This window comes from Sarcophilus harrisii, chromosome 3, assembly GCF_902635505.1.
Source record: "Sarcophilus harrisii chromosome 3, mSarHar1.11, whole genome shotgun sequence".
NCBI lineage: Eukaryota > Metazoa > Chordata > Mammalia > Dasyuromorphia > Dasyuridae > Sarcophilus > Sarcophilus harrisii.
This window is the reverse complement of record NC_045428.1, coordinates 380,357,954-380,373,020: the sequence shown is the minus strand read 5'-3', so window position 1 is coordinate 380,373,020 and position 15,067 is coordinate 380,357,954.

The window sequence follows — 15,067 nt, the reverse complement described above, 5'->3', positions numbered from 1 at the left end:
AGATGACCTCTGAAGTCCTTCTCAATTCTAGATCTATTCCTCTAATGAAAAAGTCTCTAAATATTGAAAGTTTAAAATGTTATTAATGAAATGAACTAAATCAGTTAAAGTTGGTGGTTTTCCAGAAATTTAAAGCTCCCATGTGATGCATTCTCAAGTTTTCTCTGTTTTATGTTTTGTGTTTGAGGTTTGAATGAACCAAAAAAAAAAAAAAAAAAACGCAAAGTAAATATAAAATGAAAATGAAAAAACTGGGTATGCATAGTTTCACCATGTATCCCTCTGAAATCACTTAAGGTTCTTGAGGTTTCCACAAGAGTTTCTGTATGTATGTAAATGACTTATATGTTCTTCCTCTGGCCCATGATTCCTTGGAGGTCTGACCATCTTCTCACACTGACTTCTAAACCAATTTCATTTTCAGCAGAGAATGATATTTGAATTTTGAGAAATTTGAACTCCACAGTAGATTGAGAATAAGCAATGTGGTTTTGGAATCATATCACCTGAAGAATGATAGCTGATTTGGTTTTCTAATGATATCTTGGAATGTTGGGCATACGTGCATGTTGTGTTTTGACTCTCACCTGAAATGTTCTTGCTTAAGATTTAAAATTAGAAGAGACCTTAGCCATTATCTGGTTCAATGTCCTTACTTGACAGATTAGTAATTAGTCCATCCTAAATATTATTTCTTAAGTGCTTACTATGTGCCAAGAACTATATGCTAAGCATTGGGAATGCAAATGCCGTCATCAAAGAGCTTACATTTTAATAGAAAAGGACAACAACATATATAGAGGAAACTGAAAATGTGTTGGGTAGAGAATGGGATAGAGAGGGATATAGAATGCATCCTCAAGAAGAAAAAGGTGTGTTTGGTCTGGGAATTTTTAAATGGAGGTTCTGGAAACAGTTTTTAATCAGAGGAAGAGTACTTCCAATGTGTGAATTCCAAGACTGCAGTGAGACTTCAGAATGAAGACCTAGGACATGGAAAAGCAAAGACTGAGTGAAGTCTGGAGAGGAAACAGGGAAAATAAGACCCAGAAATGTTAATACTTTGTTGAAAATTCACTAAGATAGTAAGTAGCAGAGAAAGAATGAAAACCTACAACCTTATTTCATATCTCTTAACTTCAAATTTAGTTTTCTTTCTGTTTTACCATAACTACTTCTTACTAAAACTTCATGTATCAACTTAGGAAGCTAGACAAATGAAGGTATTGACTCATTGCTCTTACAATGAAAAGTATAAAAATCCAAGGAAAATATGGCAGTTTGGCTCCCTTTAGACATGGCAAACTCCAAATTGTGCGTTGATGGGTATGTTGATATGCATTTCTATATATTGAAATGTATGTGTATGTGTATACATACATACATTGTATATATTGATGTATATGCAAATTCATATCAATATCCATTTCCATACACATATGCACATGTCAGGTAGGGGGTAGATAGCCTCAATTAGGCATGTCTGAATCCAAATTCCAAATGTGACACACACCAATTGTATGATCCTGGGTAAATTACTTAATCTCTCAATGCCCTTTTTACCTCTCTAAGATAGGAAGATACATACAAGTTATTCATCTTCATCAAAAGAGAGGATTTACTCAGTGGGGATCTTTGTACTAAGATGAAATCCTATATCCAAGCACAATATATGTTTTTTGTTATTATATTTAGTTTACATATGAATATATATTTATTATTGGTCCCTAACAAATATTTTTGAAATTCTAAGGTGAATCTGCTTGGGATTTTTGGTCAAAAGCCTAAGCAAAATTTAATGAACCAAAATAAACTGGTAGCAGAAATAAAATTTCCACTGCAGACAATATAAAATATCTGGAAGTCTACCTGTCAAGACAAATTCAGGAACTGCATCACACAATTACAAAACATTATTTCATTTATATAAAGTCAGATGTAAACAATAGGGAAAATATCAACTGCTTTTGGGTAGGCTGAACTAATATGGCAAAAATGAAAATTCTACCTCAATTAATTTGCTTAATTTGGGTGCCAGTGCCATGCCAATCAAACTGCCAAAAATTATGTTATAGAGCTAGGAAAAAAAATAATAAAATTCATCTAGAAAATTAAAAGGTCAATCAAGGTAAATAATGAAAAAAAAATCAAAAGAAGGCAACTTACCCATACCAGATCGAAAGCTGTATTAAAGACCTTAGCCATCAAAATCATTTGAAAATGGCTAAGAAATAGAGTGGTAGATCAATGGAACAGTTTAGATATACAAGACATAATAGTTAATGATTATAGTAATCTGCTGTTTGATAAACTCAATGACTCCAGTTCTTGGGATAAGAATTCACTATTTGACAAAAATTGCTGGGAATTTTAGAAAAGAGTATGGCAGAAACTAGCCATAGACCAACAACTTATACCTTATACCCAAATAAGATCATGATTTAGAGATAAAGTGTGATACTATAATAAGCATATTAGAAGATCAAGGGTTAGTTTTCCTGTCAGCTCTATGGAGAAGGGAGGAATTTGTGACCAAAGAAGAACTAGAGAACAATGTGGAATGCAAAATAGATAATTTTGATTATGTTAAATTAAAAATATTTTGCACAAACAAAACCAATGCAGCTAAGATTAGAAAGGCAATAGAAAGTTGGGAAACAATTTTAATACCCAGTATTTCTGATTAAAGGCCTCATTTCTAAAATATATAGAGAACTGAGTCAAATTTATAAGAACACAAGTCATTTCCCAAGTAATAAATTGTAAAAATGTATGAATAGGTAGTTTTTAGATGAAGAAATTAATGTGATCTATAATCATTATTGATTAGAGAAATGCAAAAATAAAACAACTCTGAGGCATCACCTCACACCTATCACACCTTAACTAAGATGACAGAAAAAGATAGATAAATGTTGGAAGGCATATGGGAAAACTGAGACACTAATGCATTATTGGTCCAGTAATGAACTGATCTAACTATTATAGAAAGCAATTTGGAACCATGTCCAAGATGCTATACAACTGTGCATATCCTTTGGTCCTGCAGTGCCACTATGACATCTGTATCCCAAAGATATGTAGCAGCTCTTTTTTTGTGATGGGAAGGAACTGGAAATTGAGGAGATACCAACCAATTGGAAAATGACTGAATAAATTATTGTATATGAATGTAATAGAATACAGTTGTTCTCTAAGAAATGATGAGCAGGCTGATGCCAGAAAATCCTGGAAGGACCTACATGAAGTGAAGCTGAGTGAAGTGAGCAGAATCAGGAGAACATTGTATACAATAACTACAAGATTATCTGATGATCAGCTATGATAAACCTAATTCTTCTCAGTAATACTATGATCCAAGACAGTTTCAATAGATATCCAGAGAAAAAGAACTAGGGAGACTGAATGGAAGTTGAAGCATACTGATTCCATTATTTGTTGTTGTTACTGTTTTCTCATGGTTTTTTTATTTTGTTCTGATTTTTCTTTTCCAACATGATTCATATGGAAATGTGTTAAAAATTGATTGTGCATGTATGATCTATATCAGTTTGTTTTCTTTCTTGAGGAAGGGGAAGAAATGGAAGAGGGAAGGAGAAAAAAAAATTGGAACTCAGAATCTTGCTCCACTGGTGGTTAAAGGCCATTTGAAGGTTTTAAAGAAAGAATAGGTTAGATAAGTAAAACTGGATGCAAAGATGTTTCCAAAAGGAGAGAAAAAAATGATAAGAAGCAAAACATAAAAGGGATGACCCATTGGACATGTTTGGAGAATGAGAAAAAGAACTATTTTTCTGAAGCAAAGTATTCTGAAGGAACAATATGGGAGTTAACGCTGAAATTTCTTTTTAGGCTGAAATCATGAATGTCCTTGAAAAATAGTTAAAGGTGCTTCAACTCTTTTAGTGTTAAGGATGCCTGGGGTGCTAGCTGTGTATTCTCTGTTGATTCAATCCTAGTATAATTCTGGGATGTTATAAGATATATAGCATATACTGTGCTAACCATGAGATGAAGAGGAATTTCTTTGACTTGCTTGGAATTGGAACTAGGGTGTCTTCAAAGGACACTGGCCAGCAAAAGTGAGACACTGGCTTGACCTGGTTGTTTTTCTGCCTGGCTGCTTTCTGGTGAGAAAGACAATGCTGTAAGGGAAACACCCTAGGGCCTTCCCTATCCAAAGATGACATGTGTCCTGTGAATATGGGCCCCTGTTCTTGGCCTCTTTTTGTTTGTTCTGTCTGGCTTTTAGGTGAAGGGATATTGGAAACAGATATGACCTTGTATACAAGTCTGGAAAGATCTGAACAATGAACCACTGAACCATGGGAAGCTGGGAACACAGAGTGTATGGCAGGTTTTGCACTTAGCTATCAAGGCTCTGAGGAATGACTTAAAAGATCCCCTAAAGAGCAACAAGGGCCTGTTAAAAGACCCAAGGGACATAAGCCATCAGTAGCTGAGACACAGATTCCCCTTCTCCAACACCTATCACATATGTGGAAGTGAAATTGGTGGGATCAATGTTAAAACTGAGTATAATTTCCTTAGAGACTAAGGTGGTATAGGAGTGAAGTAATTTTTTTTAATATTAGATTTAGACATTATTAGTCGTTAAAAACAGGAAGGAAACAACAATAGGTGCTGAATATGAAAATTATGCTCCTGACCTCTCAGATATCCCTTTGAAACTGATGGGGGAAAAGGTATAATTGGCATTTCTCTGTAAGAGTCAATTCAGAATATAACTGCATTTGTAAGGTAAAGTGTTCTATGATATGTTATTTCAATGAATTCTTTGGGTTTAAGTTTTATTGTAACTTTTTGTTTCTGTCCTGAAAAACAAAATTTCTCTTAAACTCTCCCTTACCCCTACTAAAACCTTACTTGTAAAAACAAAGACAAAACCTTTAAGCAAAGCCATTCAATAAAGAAACTGCATCTATCTGGGCATTTATCCCACATTTCATAGCTATAATCTCCCACTTCTCTCCTGGGAGGAGGGGAGTATGCTTCAATTTTAATTTTCCAGGACTGAGACCATTAAAGTATATTGAGTTTAAGTGCTTTTCATGTGAAGAAATGAATTTTTGTTGAGGGTATATGGAGAGAAACCGGTAATGAGTCTGGATAAAATTGAATGTATGAATTAAGTAAAATAATAAAGTGATAAAAAATAAAATAAACATAGGGATGAAAAACTAGACAAGCACTATGACTCTTTCAGGAGTATGTTCCCAGGAGCAGACAATATGCTGACTGCTTTTTTCCATGATTCTTATGAGACTCAGATGGGCAGTTGATGTTCATCTCTCTGGATTTGGTAAGTAAAAGGGGATTGCTGAGATTGGCTTCTTTTCTCCCTCCCCCATTGCCCTTGTTGAAACTGTCTGGGAAGACAAAAGTATACAAACAGAGAATTCAACATTTTGGCTGTTCTATTCAAGTACACAGCAGTGCCAGAAACCACTTTATTTAATGTAGGCAGGGAGGTTCCACCCACAGCTTCCATCCCATCTAAATGTTCTGATCCAGTCAGTCCATGAATAATCTTTTCCTGTGGCTTGCTGCCAGTTGCTTGATTATTGCATTTTCCTCTGTAACTTTGAACTTGAATTGCTCTTCTCTACACTGTGTGAAAATATCTCAGAAGTTCTTCTGAAAAGTTGTTAACTCCTTCTGCACATTTTTGTCTCCCTACCCACATAAGATGAGGGCCTACTACTAATATTACTACTTCTACAGGATAATTAAATTCATTCATTAAAACTAGGGAAGTAGAATTGAATATATATGTCATTTTAGCATAAGAGAGGGAGCAGCAAAAAAGATGCCTGAGGTTACATTTTATTTCTTTCAGCTTTGCCTACCATTTTCTGTAGAAGGGAACGTTGAAAGTTGAAACTCACTCTGGTATTCATTAATGTAGCCATGGCATCAAGGAGGTGACGCCATGAAATGCAAGTGAATTGGATTTAAGTGGGGGAAGGTTCTGCAGTCAACAATCTCACTTTCTCCTCAGAGCCATCGGGGTTAAGTAGCAAAATATAGATCAATACTGGAGATGGATTCAGAAGCAGTGAGAGACTCTTGCCTTTTTAAGCCAAGGTCTTTAACAGGTTTTAGTTTGACTGAGACAAGAGTGATTTGAGTTTAAGGTCCTTAAATGTTCTAGGTAAAGGAAGATAAATTTTGACCTCTGAAACCTGGCTCTCAAAGATTAAGGAATTGTAGGTCCCTATTTGGTCATTGTTTGGTTCCTCCTTTCCTCATTTCTTACCTCACTTTAATCACTGATTGGGCATTACTTCAGCCAAAATAACATCTATTAAAGACCTTAGCTTCAAAAGACCAAGGGCTATCCTTGTAGCTGGGGCCATCTCCAGTCATCCTAATCTATGTCTTGACCACTGGACCCAGGTTGCTCCAGAGAAGAAAAATGAGACTTTGCACAGTCCTCCTCCACTTATACTCAATTTACTTGCACGTCATGGCATCACCTCCCTGATGTCATGGTCCTTTCACAAAACAACAGATAAACAACAATGTAGCTAGAAATCTGGTAGCTACATGAGGCACTAGCTCTAACTCAAAGCTGATTTCTTCCAAGATGATTTTTAGGGTGCTCTTTTCACAATGATTTTCATCTTAAATAGTGCTTGGATAGAAGGAACCATTTTTCTAATATGTACCCTTTCAGACAGAATGGATGAAAAAAAAAAGTTATTCACAGTTGTTAAACCAAGTTGCTCAAGAAGACTGTTCAAGGAAGAAAATGTCTAATGAGGAATATTAGGATAGTCATGAGGGACTTTAGAAGTTAGGAAAATTCATCAATTTAAGTGAAAACAGATGCAGTTTTTTTTTTAAATCTCCATAGAAAAGTGTATTATAAAATAAGCATAACTTGTTTTACTACATGCACTAATAGATTTTTTTTTCCCATAAGGAGGAAATTCTAAATTTTGAAATCCAGCTATAATAGGAAAATAGTTATTTGTACTCTAAATATTTGGGGTATATACATATTATCTTCTGTTTTTGATGCACAAATAATCATTGATTGCTTAGTCTGTGTCTACTTATTATAAAAGCAGTTTACCAAATTAGAGATATTTTCTAACTTGGAAGCTAGACTTTTAAGTATGCCCAATATGGCAAAAGATAATTATATTAAAATTGTTTTTCTTCATAGGACTGTTAACTCATCACCTTGTTATATTAATTTCTAATGGCATATAATTTTTCTAGTTCTTGGATAAATTATTTTAGCTCACTGAAGCATGGGTGCCATATAAGCTTACTATTAGGCTCAGTCAGAGCCTATCATACTTTACCACAGTAAAAATTTGACTCTAGGATCCTAGAGCTAGTGACCAAAGATGTGAAGATTTCAACAAAAACTTTTTTGGGGGTAAAATATATGTGTGTATATTTATACATATATATAACATACATGCACATATAATTTACATGCATATGTATAATATCTATTTTCTACGACCTAGGTTCACATAACATCTCAAAAACATATACAATATGTCCAATATAAATTTAGAGGGTTTTTTACTACATGGAAATTTTTAACAGATACAAACAGTACATTTCCTTTCCTATAGAAAGTATGTGCTAACCAAGTTATGACTTTCATTTAGTTACTCTTTTTTTTCAGTACTCCAAAAACTCTGATCTAATCAATGTGGGCATTCCTTCCTACAATGAAGTTCTAACCTCTCCACGTCTGCCAGTAGAGTGCAAACCTGGTTCATATCTTCCCATGAATTATATACAAGAAAACCTTCATTTTTTTTTCTTTTGCATTACATTGCACAGCTTTCAATGGAGCACATCAACTGTCCTCTAGATGTTTGTCCCCTAATTTTGTTATGTAGTTTACTTTTTCCTTTCAGCAATTTCTCTGATAATCTCTTTTACATTACAAGTAATTCTTCCCTTGTAAAAACTATAGATTTAAATTAGTGTTCAATTTTTAGTACATAGTCCATCACAGCAAGATAGAAACAATAGTCTTTGGGACATTCTGAAAAAGTCCATAATACATTTTGTTCATCCACCTGACTCTTCATGACCTCGTGGACCATTGCATGTTAATATTCTCCATAGATTTTTCTTAACAGAGATGCTGGAGTGGTTAGACATTTCCTTCTTCAGAGGGTAAGTGGCTTGTCACATAGCTAGTCAGTATCTGAGACTAGATTTGAATTCAGATCTTACTGATGCCAGGCCCAGTTCTCTATCCATTGAGTCATGTAGCTCAACAATAATGTTTTAAATGATGTTTGGGGTTGGCAATACCAGTACTTCTCAATGAGCAAAGTTCTTGAATATCTTTTTAATTAAGTCTATTATCATACAATTCCACAACCAGAATCTTTTCCCTTTGGTCACAGACAATACCTCCACCATCAATATGCTGAAAAGCAGTATGGTATCCTATAGAATAATTGTTGAGAATGCTACACTTAGAGTCAAGAAGATATGGGTTCGAATCTAACTTCTGATGCATATTACCAGTATGACCCTGGTCTTTAAGTCACAAGTATGACTTAATCTCTCTAAACCTTAATTCTCTCACCTGTAAGTGAGAAGATTGAATACAATAATAGCCAAGGTCCCTTTCAGCTCTAAGTATATGATCCAATGTACTAGTTAACAATACTTAGGGCGCAGCAACTAGATGTTCTTAGTTTTGTCTGCTACTACCATCTCTTTCTGCATCATACCATTAATGGAGTTGTTGCTAGGGCACAGATTATTACATATCACATCGAAAGAGTACTTTCAGTTTAATAAAGTATGATACTTCTACCACCACTACTACTACTTCTACTAGTACTTCTACTACTATTACCACTAACACTATTTACTATTATTCTTTCTGCTATTACCACTACTACCACCACTACTATTACTTCTACTACTACTACTACTACTATTACCACTAGTATCACTAACACTATTACTACTACTACCACTATTATCACCACTATTACTATTACTCTTTCTACTATTACTACCACTACTTCTATCACTACTACCACTTTTCCTATAATCACTACTACTACTACTTCTATTATCACCATTATATCACTACCACTACTATTACTATTACTATAACTACCACTATTACCAGTACTGGTATTTCTACTATTACTAATATGACTACTTTTGTTATTACTTTTACTACTATAGCCGCTATCACTACCACTACTACCACTATTATTACTACTGCCACCATTACCAGCACTACTACTGCTATCACTACCACCTACTACCACTACCACTATTACTACTAACTCTACTACTACCACCACTGCTACTATCATTACTACTATTTTTACTATTATCATTACTGCTACACCACTTCTACTGCTAACATTACTACTACTACTATTACCTCCATAACCATCATCATTATTACTATTACTGCATCCTTACTAAGCAGTGCCATCTCAAACTATCTAATCCTTTGCTTATAACAATCTAGTGATTTTGTCATCCCTATTTTATAGTTGAAAAACTTGGGTTCAGGGAAGTTAAGCAATATAATAATAATTCTGTGATTAGTAAACAAATAAATGTATTATTTTTATATGTATCCAAATGAGTCATTATCAGCATTGAGTGAACATCAACTATTCATCAATCTTTAGCAATGTCTAATTAGAAAATGTGTTTATTTTGCTATTTTTGTTTTAAATAGTATCCATTTTTTCCTTCAGTTTTCTTTTTCTTGCTTAGTATATTTTCTGGGAGTTAGATGAAGTGACAAAGTAAAACTTGACACTTTGTGAAGATCACTGTCATTAGGGTGACATTGACACATCTGCGTCTTTAGACAAATTGAGATAATGTAACATATTTCAAGTCAAGTCAATGTTTATTAAGAACCCTTTAGACACTAGTTATATGTTAAATATTATACTAATCTCTGGAGATATCAAGAAAGGCAAAAACAATCCTTCCCTAAAGGAGTACACTAAACAATTAATTAGTATATGTATGTGTGTGTGTGTGTGTGTGTGTGTATACACACACACACACATTAAGCACACCCCTATGTCTCCCCTCCACAAAAATATGTTCATTTATGTTATACATATATAAACATACATATATATATATATAATCGTATACATGTATATGTGTATTTATATGTGTGTATATGTACATATGCACATATGCATGTGTGCATGATCTTATAAGGCATTAGTATTCAGTGGGATCGGCAAGCTTCTCACAAAAGGTAAAATTTCAGCCAAGACTTGAAGAAAATCCAGGCATGCAGAATAGCCAACAAAAATGTCCAGAATTAGAAGATAAAATATTAGTGTGAGGAACAGCAAGGAACCCAAATCCACTTGATTAAAGAGTACTTAGAAGGAAGTAAGGAAAGTTCAGAAAGATCAGGGTTATGAAAGGCTTTAAAAGACAGGGTTTTATATTTTAATTTAGAGAAAATAGTCTACTAAAGCAGCCTGAATAGCAAGGTAGATAAGAAGCCACTAGAGTAGACTGAATAGCAGGATGGCCTGGCTAGAACTGAGCATTGGGAAGAACAATTTAACAAATGAGTAAAGATGGATTGTAATGAGGAAATACCTGAGGGAGAAAGATCCACCAGTAGGCTACTGGTGTTTGGGTATGACAGTCTGCTTCATGGTGGTGGTAGCTTCAAATTAGAGAAGGGGTGACTATAGGTGATGTTATCAAGGTAGAATCCATAGATTCGGCACCAAATTGGATGTGGAAGTGGGGTGAAAGTGAGTTGAGGTTGATACTTAAGTTGTGACTGGGATAATGGTGGGATTCTGGAAAATAATAAGAAAGTTAGGAAAATGACTTTGGGAGAAAGATAATTAGTTCCATTTTAGATATTTCAGAACTCATATACCTTTGATAGTTTTTCATATTTATCTATATCTCCCTGGATATTATTATGATGTCAAACACATATAATATATGAAAGGTGACATAAAGATAGTTGAAAACACACACATACACACACACACATATATATATATACACATCAATACATATATATATATACATACACACAATTTTGAAAAATGTATATTCTGATTTGATAGCATTTTACTAAAGTAAGTTATTAAAGTTTTTAAATTTAATTTGGAGTGTCAGATATTGATACATTGAAATAATTAGAGAAATGAAAAAAAATTATATGTTGGAAAAATCATATTTCAATCCAAAAGAGGTATAATGAGCAGTAACAATTTTAATTCTTAGGCAATTTGTTTATATGTGTGTGTATGTGTGTGTGTGTGTGTATAAAATATGTATGTAGATTGTAGATGTATAGATATGGATATATATGTGTATGTGTGTGTAAATGTAAATGTGTGAATTCCCCAAGAATAAAAATTTTTACTGCTCATTATACTTTTTTTGTATTGTTCCAGGGTATATTTTTTCATTTCTAATTGTTTCAATGTATCATCTGACATCCAAAATTAAGTTAAAATTTTTAGCTTTTATTTTTCCCAGTTACATGTAAAAACAAGATCTTTTTTTGGATATATATATGTATATTCATTTTTTTACATTTTTACTTATTAATCATATTGGAAGAGAAAAATCAGGACAAAAGGGGGGAAAAAGAAAAAAAAATGAACATAGTATGAATTGATTTACATTCAGTTTCCATAGCTCTCTGGATGCTAATGGCATTTTTCATCCAAAGTTTCTTGGGTTTGTCTTGGATCGTTGAGGCACTGAGAATTAAGTATGTTTTGACTGATTATCGCACAATCTTGCTGTCTCTATGTACAATGTTTTTCTGATTCTGCTTGTTTAGCTCAGCATCAGTTCATGTACATCTTTCTAAGCTGTTCTAAAATCAGCTTGTTAATCATTTTTAATAGAACAATAATGTTACATTACTTTCATATACCATAACTTATTCAGCCATTCTCTAATTGATGGTCATCTACTCCTTTTCCAATTCTTTACCATCACAAAAAGAGCTGCTAAAATAAGTTTAAAATTTGAGTAATTTACTCCAGGAAAATGCTATGAAATCAGAATATATATATATACATTTAAAACCCTTATTAAGCTATGAAATGAATACTAGAAATGTATTTTAATGAATAATGAGTTCAATGAATTATTTATTGCCAAAGCTAGTGGTCCAAAATATCCAGCTTTTCTAATATTTCAGAAAAAAAATATGTTAAAAACTCTGCATAATTAAATAAATAGATAAACATAAAACCAGAGCAAGAAGATACCTCAGAGATTAACTACCTCTTCCCCTCATTTTACAGATGAAGATACTGAAGAACATAATATATTAATTACTTCTCTTAAGTTAGACAGAGTAGAATATTCCAGGATCAGAATCTGAATTTAGGTCTTTGACTTCAAATCCAGTGCTCTTTCCATCATATCCCATTACTTGTGGGATATTTGAAAGAAATTTTTTTTTTGAATTTCTAAGTTATATTTTTCATTGTCAAGGGCTAGACTTAGGGGAATATTTCATGTATTATTTTAAAATAAATTATCTTAAATGTATGAATTAGCTTTGTTTCTAGGCATTTTACTTATAATCCAGAAGTTTTCAGGGGTATGTATAAAAATATCATTCTTTGTACACATTGTGTACACATAGTTTTATAAAAAATATTTTAATGACTTTGAAAAATACCACAATTTTATTAATCAAAGTTTAACATCAATAATAAACAACGATGTACGTGTTTGAATAAGATATCTATATTGGCTGACAGCGATGGTGGTGATTAAGGTAAAGGTGGCAGGGAGAAAAAGCTACCATTGAGACCATTTTTTCTTTGTTTTTGTTTTGTTGAACCCATTGGCATAAATATTGATTGAATTATAAAGCTACTATGTAGTGATCACTATGTTTCCTGTTGGAAGAAATATAAAGGAAGTTAAATTGGAGTGCTTTGAAGCTTGTAATCTAGCAAAGAACTATAGCACAAACGTGCTCCACTAAAGATAAACTAAAATGAAGTCAAGGTACACTTGAGTAAAGATACCATAACTCATTATTGTAGGAAGCCAAGAATTTGGGAAGTACTATGAGTACTACTGAGAGCACTAAATCTAGAATCAACAGGACCTCAGTTCAAATGTGAACTCAGACACTTATTAGCTGTGTGATGCTGGGTAGGCAACATTTACTGTGTTTGTCTCAGATTCCTCATCTGTAAAATGAGCTGGAGAAGGAAATGTGAAATCACTCTAGTATCTTTACCAAGAAAATCCAAAATGGGGTTACAAAGAGTTAGATATGACTAAACAATAACATTAATTATGTAATTAACAAAGGATAAAGGAACCTTTTCTTACAATTTTCCAAGAAGGCCCAGAACAAATACTTGAACTACCAATTCGTTGTATGTATGTATATCAGCAAAAATTCAACATGTTGAGAACACATCAGAGTGCATAAATATTCAATTGAATTAGTGATCTTACTGATGCAGATATTCCTTTAAAGAGCAAAACAGACCTCTTTTTTCTCCTCCTATCTGATGTTTATCTTCTTTAGGGGTGTACAAGAAAGCCATGTTTTAGTTTCTAGAAAGAAGCTTCTCTTGACTGACTTGGTCATTTATAAATGAAGGGTGGCCATGACCAAATTTCTTTGGCTTTTCCAAACATTATTCCTGTGCATCAAAGTTATTCATAATTAATCTTAAGGTTTCACAGAATTGCTTGATTGGACATACCATTTATTTTAATTGAATCACCCCCTTCTGAAACACTTTTAAGTTAAAAAAAAAAACTTTTGATTGTACATCTAATTCCAATTCTGATTTTTTTTACTTATCTCTTGACAATGCTATCCCTTTTAAAAATAAAAATTATAGCTTTTCCATATGCCATTGCCGATATTTTCTATTCTTGTTTCACATAGTTTCTATTTCCCTGCTTTTTAAAAATAAAACAAGAATTTGATGACAGTCTGAAAAGTCCATAATGACATGACTGTGTTCTTTTTGCTGTAGTATCCCCAGCATTCCTTTGCCTTCAAATTTATTCCTATTCTTTGGTCTTTGCCCTATACCATGCTCCAGTAGGGATTTCAGCCTTTACATTCCTTAGAAATTTTTCTTGCCAAGGACACTAATGAACATATGTTGGACTCATTTAGGAATTATTTCTGGTTTCCCCCCCCATAATATTCTTTTAAGACTTTGTAGTCAATTTCTTTTTTCTTATATCCCTGAATTTTCAGATTTTCTAATTATCTCTACTTCTGGTTTCATTCTCATTTTAAAATATTTTATAACATCTTTTGGTCATCTAAACTACTTTAAAATCTATTATAAGACTTTTGACCATGATAGCCAAGAGTACACACACAACTATCTAGACTCCTTCTTGCCCTCAGAATACTTTTTTTTTCATGACAAGGTCTTGGAATTAGAGCTTGACTGAAAAAAATGCATGAATACATTACCAATAGAAGATATCCTTGAAATTCACCAGAAAAGACCTGTTTTTACTTATGGGCAGAGACAGATCAGGTGCAGACTGCAGGCAGGCAGGGAAAGCAAAGCAGGAAGCGAGAGCATGGAAGGAAGTTCACACTGAGCAGACTGGAGGGGGGTGGGGTGTCATCTCAGCCGTTTCTGCAGGGAGAACTTTACCCTGGCAGCAAGCCAGTAGATTAGCAAAGAAGCTATAAACACAGGTGGTAAAGACAATAGCCCAAAAATCTAGGGTCTCTCAGGATCTGGCCACACCCACCCAACACCAGGAGTGACTCAGAATGCTCTCAGCAGCCATTACTGTCCTTTTGGTGCCTCACTACTACCTACTGCAGTCTGTAGAGGAAATTTGGTAATACCATCCAGCAGGCTGCATTTGTTTTTTTGTTTGTTTGTTTGTTTTGTGAGTTTGTTTTCTTTGATTCTTCTTTGACAAAATGAGCAAAAAAATTAAAGTGGGCTCTAACAATAGATAGCTTCTATACAGATAGAGAGCAAACTTCAGAACCTGAAGAGACTAAAAACAGATTGTCTCCAGATGAATCCCCAAAAGAGGA